The following is an 8,297-nucleotide window of genomic DNA, read 5'->3' on the forward strand; positions in this document are numbered from 1 at the left end:
AAGAACTTCTTTTATTGAATTTTTGCAATTCCATACAATATATTTTGATCAGATTTAGATCCCTTTCTCTATGTGCACTTCTTCCCTTAACCGCCCCCCCCCCCGTTTCAGGCCCATAAAGTCATTTGTATCTCCAAATATCCTTCGATATGGCTCCATCTACTGGAGCCTGGTTAACCTACCAAGATTCTCGTTCTTTAAGGAGATTCACTCTCCTCCTCACAGCATCCATAGGTTTCCAAAAGTTCCTCAGGAAGGATTGGAGTTTCTTTTTTCTTTTTTTTAACCTTAAAAAAACCTTTATTGAGAATTTCATACATGCATATAAGGTGTTTTGATCAAATCCATGGCCACTCCCTCCCCTCCAACACCTCCCTTATCTCCCCATCACTTTTTTCTAACAACTTTGTATTTTTCTCCCTGTCTTTCTTTTTTCTTCATTCTTTTCCTTCCTTCTTTCTTTCTTTCTCTTTCTTTCTTTCTTTCTTTCTTTCTGAAGAGAAAGGCATTTAATGACAATGGTCCATTTTATTCAGGCATCTCTCTCTCTCCTCCATTCTTCTTTCTTTCTTAATGAGACTTTTTGCTATTATAACATTCCCCCCACTGAAGAGGTAACCCTTAAAATCTTTTAGGGATTAGATAAGAGATCCCAAATACTTTTGACATTTTTTGGTCTTTGGAACAGAGTATGTTACTAAGAGGTCCAAGGAGTTTCTTATTTCCCCATGCCTATGCTGGAATTCTGTCTGTTCAAAACTTACATGGGACTTGTTCATGTTGTCACCATTGTTATGAGTTCTTACACATAACTTTCCAGTGTCCAGAAAACTCTGTTTCCTCATGTTCATTCACTTCCCCTGAGTCTTAAGAGAAAGAAGTTTGATATAGACAGGCATCTGATTCAGAGATAATCACTCTGCAGTTTCCTACTCTCTGCATGTTGACCAGTGTGGATTTCTGTGTTAATCATCATCTGTTGTATAAGGAAGCTTCTCTGGTGAGAGTTGCAAGATGCATTAATCTGAGTATAACCATAAATCATTAGGAGTGGCTTTAATAATATATCTATATACTATATTGTTTAGCAGATAATACTAAAGCTTTCCCATATGACCTGTGGCCTATCTAGCTGCGTACTACTAGGCCTGATATCAATATCATTTATAGACTCCATCTTATGAAGTGGAACTTTAACTCAATTAGAGAGTGCTTAGTTATTCCCATAATATTCATGCCACTATTACATCAGGGGACATATCTTGCCAGGCCAGTTGTTGAAGGGACAGAATTCATAAGGTTAATGGTTAATGCTTTCTTCTCATAGCCATGCATAGCACCTTCTAGCACTATGAAAGATAGCCAGTAAAGATGAAGCTTTGATGTCAATACCAGCCTGATTTATCTTTGCTTTTTCTATAGCTCATGTATGTAGTATCTTCAGTCATAGGGTCTTACCACCAAGTTCCGGTGGGTAACTAAGAGCAAGGTCAATTGCCAGTATTGTTTGAAAGTCTATGGGATTGCTCTTTAACAGCATCCAAAGACAGGTTCCCTCCCTAGCATTGGGCTTTTACTTTGCAAGCCTATGGTGTCTAGTAGTGACAATGCCCTCCCCCACTATAAGTTAATGCCTTTAAATCTCCTTTTACAATTCATATTTACATTCTTTAAGAGGCTTCTATAAAGGTAAATTTCCATGTGGCTTTTTCTAAAGGCCTTTAGCATTAGTTATCTGTGTTGGATAACTTAAATTGTCAACTTGACACACTTGGGTGGAAGGAAACCCAATTAAGGAATTCACTTCATTGGACTGACCAGTGGCCATAAGTGTGGGACATTTTCTTAATTGTTGAGTGATGTGGAAGTGCCCAGCCCATTGTAGGTGGTACAACTGCTGGGCAGGTGGTCCTGTTTTGTGTAAGAAAGCACATTGAGCACAGATCAGGAAAATACAGCGATAAGCAACATATTTCTATGGTATGTACTCTAGGTTTGTATCCTGAGTTCCTCCCTTGGCTTCCCTTGATGATGTAATGTGAGCTGCAACCCAAATAAACCCTTTCATCCCCAAGTTGGTTTTGATCAGTGTTTTGTTGCAGTTATAGAAAGATAACTAGGACATTATCCCTCCCATGCAGAGAGATTCTTGAATGATATTTTGAAGAATTTTTATGGTGGAGTAACATCAGAGAAAGTTGTTGTGAGGATACTAAAAATAATTTAGTATTTTTTAAATGTTTGTTTTATTGTAGCAGTAGGTTCTCTTTTAGGGTTTATGACTTATCCAACCACAAATGTAACTTCTCATTATGTTCTAAATATTTATTCTATTAGTCCACAATTAAGTGTAGTTCTCGCTCCTCATCAAATAAGCATTTATGCAATGGATAGAGGCTATTACAGAGAGGAACAAATAGTCAAAATGCCATGAGAAAGTAGCCATGGGGGTTTTCAGGCCAAGTTGATACATCTAAAATGCAGCTCCTATACCAAAGACTCATGGAACAGTGAGGAAGAGGGATCAGAAAGAGTATAAGATCCAGGGTACTAGAGTGCCTGTTCCTAGATAGTATCTTCTAGACATGGCACGGAAGCCACATACATGAATCTCAAAAATATTGTTCTTTAAATAAAACTCATGTAATGACACCACCAGTTAACATGCCAATGTGGATGAGGGAAATTTCACAGCCCCACATCTAGATGAAAAGTGACAGATAATCAGTAGCTGCTGAGAAAGGAAGAATGAGTTCTCGCTAAGGATGATCTCCTCGATGTGTTATCTGTTCTCAAGTGGTCAACGCTAAAATCCTGTATGCATGAGCAACACTAAATGGACTCAGTAGGTTTTTTGTGCATAAACACACACATCACACATACACACGTGCACACACACACATATATATCATATATTACATATATATATGAGAGAGTAACAATAATATTAAAGAAGAGACCATGAAATTGAAAGGGAATAGGGGACATCGGAGGAGTTGAAGTTGCAGAAAAGAAGGGTAGATATGATGTAAACAACAACAAATAAATCATGTATGGCATTCTCAAAAAAAAATGGAATCACTGCAGAAGAGGTAGTGAAAAGATTGTAGGAGACAGATAAGGTAGATGACCACAAAGAAATAGCGTTGACCAGATATTCATATATACTCATCACCTTCTCATATGAACACACAGAAATGGTGACATCATGGACAAGTTCCACCATAAGCTCAAGCCAGACGAAATCTCAGAATAGACATGGGGGAGTATATAAGAAACCTCCACCTAATCTGAGGAACTATTGGCAGCTGATGGCTGATGGGAAGGGTAGTTTAGTCTAATTTAAGGGTGAGACTCTTATTAGGCTAACCAGTCTCCTGTGGGTGAACCCACACCAAAGGTTATTTGGGGACATAAACCTGACTCTATAGGCCTTTCAGATATATTGAGGGGGGTGTATACAGATACGGGAAATGATCTAAGTGTATTAAACACATATTTATGAAAGTCACAAAAATTCAATGAAATTTAATATTAAATTAAGAACATATATCAAAATTTACATATTACAAAATTAATTTTTAAAAAATCATTTGACAAAATATATTGTACAAAGAATGGGAAGCCAGGCATGGCTGGATGTGACTAAACCTCTCTCTCTACCTTCTCACTAGGGGACAGAAATCAGCTACATCTAAGTAGTATGTTGGCAATAAATCAAGAAAAACCCAGAGCTTCTAATTTAGTGAGAGTCCCTGTCTGGAGGCACTAAAGTAGAGAGGGATAGAGGAAAGACACTGGATGCTCTTTGCTGCCTCCACATGTGTTCACATACTCAACACCACTCACAAAACTAGAAAAATAAAGCCCACACATACAGATCTATAATTTCCTGCTCCTGTCCAAGAGGTTACTACTTAATTCTTCACAACTTTTTTCAAAATGAGTTGGTCTTTACATACAATGAAGGTTTCTCTTGTGATTTGAGCCATGCCATGGGGCTGTCAGTGAGCTTTATTTGTGGAGTGTAAGCTTCTATTTCACTCTGTTAAGTTCTACTTCACAGCTGTTGGCTGAAACTTATCTGAATTAGTATTCTGAAAATTATCCAATGGAGAATGTACAATGATTGAAAAATATCATTATCAATATTGGAATCATAGTATTTACTACATTTGAATGCCTACTATGGACTAGGAATTAGATACGTAGCATATGCTAATTAATATGTTTTCAGCAGTCGTTACTCATATCATAATAATCAGAGATGTTGTTAGTTTCCCAAAGGCAAACATGTAGACAAACTTCCATATCATATGTTTTTTTCCATTCAACCAAGCTGCAAACATCCATGTGCTCAGTGAGTAATACAAGAAATAGAACATCACCTTTAGATGTTAATATACATTCTACAAACACATTAAAATAAAATTTTGCTGTATTAATAACTGAAATGAGTTTTGAAAAAGTGAAAAAAGATTTAATTTTGACTATGTTCATATTTGTGTTTGTGTGTGGGTATGTGCACATTCATCTCTGCGTGTCAGTGGAAACCAGAGTCATCAGATCCCCTGAGCTGTAATTATAGGCAGTTATGAGATGCCTGGCCTGGGTGCTATGAAACTAACTTGGTTCTTCTTAAACAGCAGTATGTTTTCTCTTTTTTTTTAATTTTAATTTTTATACATGTGTATGAGTTGTGACTATGTGTATATATGTGTGTTTGTATATGTGTGCGTTTTCACCCATGAGTGCAGATGTCACAGAAGAGCATATCTGATTGTCTCCCAATTGGCTAGTTCCTCCAAGGGGCAGGGCCTGCTGCAGAGCATGGACTACTGAGGGTCAGCTGGGACCCATCTTGGAAAAGAAGCTGCAAGCCATGTGTAATGTGTGTGGCATGGGGAACTCACAGCCACGCAGCAGCTCAAGGACAGAATGGACTGACTTATGGACCTGGGGAGAGATTGTTGGCCCTAGAGGCATGAGTGAATGCTAACGGTGACTATGGGTATAGTGCAGTTTGATATGGTGGGTTCTGAGACATGGTGCAGGGCTAGGCACTGGGTACTCATTCCTTTGTAAGTTAATAAATGCACATAAAGATATGTTATATGGTTTGCTTGATAGCGCAGGAGACCCAGAGGGAACTTGGGTGACAAAATTAGCATAGCCTGGCAGGATATGATGAAACTGAGAATGAGTTTTAGAAGAGCACTGATGGTGGCACTGATGTGGTTTTTATAATGGGTAAAAAAAGAGACCAGCCACGCAGAAGAGTGGGCCACAGCTATGTTATAAAGGTGAACATATGCTGTGGGTATGTGAAGATTTGTTAAAGGTTACCCAAAGGCTAGAAAATCTTTTACCTGCTCTGGACCCAAAAGGAGCACCCAGAGAGTGTGGCCACTTTACATCATAAAAGATGTGTCCAGGCAGGGAAAGCTGAAAGGCTGAACTGGCAGACCTAGTTGCAGAGCTGGAGAGAGAAAAAAGGCTGGACACTGACTTGTGTAAAGTCCACGGGCTCAGAGGAAAAGAGAGATAATAGTAAAAAGGAAAAAATAAAGGTAACTGTGCTGTAGCTAGGAAATATTCCATGCTAGAACTGTTAAAACTAGGAAAAACTTATAAGCAAGCAAGCAGAGTGTCCTGGCCACGTGGCTTTTGAGAGTATGGGATATGGGAGCAAATGGTGTCAGTCTAAGTCTTTCAGAAGCTTCACAGCTGAGTTATATAACCACCCATCCATCCTTGCGATGTAGGCTGTTCAACCTAGGTCAATGTAGTGGGGAGCAGTCCTTAATGGGGTGGCTTGGTGAAGGTGTTAAAGATACATGGTTGTCACCAAGGGAGACTAACATAATTAGCAGAGGCTGGAGGATTATAAAGGAGTGGCAGGTATTACTGAGAGAACTAGGCATGAGAAAAGCAATATCTGATGTCCAGTTCACAGGGACAGATAGGACTGTGTTCACCAGAGATATGAAAGAAAGCTTAATTAACCAGGGACCTCGAGAATGGTATGGGGCTTTAATGGTTTTGCTAAGCCCTTTGATGGGACAGGATCTTTGTAAAGTGAGAGAGGCCTTGGCAAATCTAAATGATTCTGACAAGCAATGTAAAACGTGTCCATAAAATAACAGAACACCCTATAAGAGATATAAAAAAGACCAGACTGAAGAAATGGTCCACTTGTGTTACTTGAAGACAAATGTGGCAAGACTTATGTCAAGCCCAAACCCCCACAGAAAAACTTAATAGAAAACCAAATTTGGTACTAAGGCATTTCTGGAAGATTTTAAAACCAGAAGAACAGTTTCAAAGGACATTCAAAGGATAACAACTGTACAGGGGTGGTTAAGAATACCCAAGGATTAGATTAGATGCATTTCTCTTCTGAGAAATGCTATACTAGAAGTGGAAGCAAGTTTTCCCACCAAGTTCTCCCCCAGCAAGCTGATATGGTCAATGGGATGACAGATGAGGCTACAGTCAGGAGGCAGACCCAAAGCATGTCTGACTCAGGGAACCAACAAGTGAAGCAGGGACAGGAGAAGCCCCCTTCCTCCATAGCCCAGTGTAGGGTCAGGCAACTGGAACCAACACCTGTAAGTGTATCAAGAATAAAATAATCCAAAGGGATAACTAAAAATGGTAAAAAGCTAACCAAATTAATACCTTGTACCCATACTATGGTACCTAACAAGGATCTATGGAGGAAAGAGTTAATATGAATGGATAAAACCTTTCCATGCTGTGTGAGACCTTGTCTATGATTGATTTAATGTATAATGTTAACGTGTTTTATAGAAGTGAAACCCACTTGAAAGATACTTGAAGAAGCAAAGGCCAGCAATAGCTGTAAGATTCTTGGGAGTTTTATGTAGGTTGGGTAAGATGAGGATAGAGACTCCCAAACTACACAACTTTTAAGAAAATCTACAGTACCAGAGGTGGGTTGCCCTCTATGAGCTGTTGGTCAGAGAGAGATCCTAGAGGTCCTCCAATTCACCAAGGCTATTGCCATTAACAACGGTTGTACACTAGAAAGCTCAGTAAGGCCATGTTTCTGAACACACTGCATGTTGTGAGCATGGGAGAAGAGGAAGAGATGGAACTGAGACTAAGCCAAAAAACTCTGTGCCGCTGGATGGATGATGCTCATATTGCCAGAATGCTCTATGAAGATGGTTGGAGAAGAAAGGATCCCCTATAATTCTACTCAATAATGAACCCTGCGTATCGCACACTATGGACATGCCAAGCAATACCTGCAAGTGAAATACTGGCTCGACCAACATACATACAACTGACAAATTTCTAATTGGATAAGGCCACCTCCTAGGGCTGGAACACACATGTGGTGCTGTAGGCCAGGCCAACGCCTTTTGTCAAGAAAGGGTACAGGCCCTAGTGGAGAAGCCATGATGAGTATACTGTTTAATGAATATAGTACACCTACTGGGATATCTTCTGGGCATCTGTATTTATATTCATGTATGTTTAAATGTGTCTACTTGTCTTTATAGTAGAAAAAAACACTACTGAGATAGATCAGTGGCCATTAGTGGCTTAAAAGCAACTAATAAGGAGGCCCAAGAAGCCACTATCTCTCTATGATAAAAGAGAGATCGCCCTACATCTGTCACCCCCTCCAAGGCTCAGGGACCTTAGCGGAAGAGTCATGGGAAGATTGTAAGAGCAGAAGAAAGGGGTGGAGTGTCTCCCAATTGGCTAGTTCCTCCAAGGGGCGGGGCCTGCCATGGAGTGTGGCTACTGAGGGTTGGCTGGAAGCCATCTTGGGATGAAAGCCACAAGCCACAGGTAGCACTTGGTGTGGGGAACACACAGCAGCACAGCGGCTCAGGACAGAATGGACTGATTTATGGACCTGGGGTAAGATTGCTGGCCCTGGAGGCATGAGCAAATGCTAGCAGTGACTATGGGTGTGGTGCAGTCTGATAAAGTGGGTTCTGAGCCATGATGTGGGGCTAGACACTGGGTACTCATTCCTTTTTAAGTAAATAAATGCACATAAAGATATGTTATATGGTTTTCTTGATCGTGAAGGCAACACAGAGGGAACTGGGGTGACACTGATCCCTTGGGGACAGTGTTAACAGACAACTGTGAACCATCTGATATGGGGCCCCTCAGATACTCTTCAGGAATAACAATCATTCTTTACTCCCGATCCACCTGTCTAGTCCATTAAGAGTATCTTAAGGAGAAAAATACTAAGATTGGGTTTTTGCTTTAAGTCACACATGGCCAGACTATATATATATATGTTA

The 8,297-nt window shown here is 40.0% G+C and overlaps 1 long non-coding RNA gene across 1 annotated transcript in view; it reads left to right on the forward strand.

Annotated features, from left to right (window-relative positions):
* Positions 1-8,297, forward strand: part of LOC115066974 — a 261,305-nt gene that overhangs the window by 97,328 nt on the left and 155,680 nt on the right. The window lies entirely within an intron of this gene.

This window comes from Nannospalax galili, unplaced genomic scaffold (genome assembly GCF_000622305.1).
Source record: "Nannospalax galili isolate Female #2095 unplaced genomic scaffold, S.galili_v1.0 scaffold140, whole genome shotgun sequence".
Lineage (NCBI taxonomy): Eukaryota > Metazoa > Chordata > Mammalia > Rodentia > Spalacidae > Nannospalax > Nannospalax galili.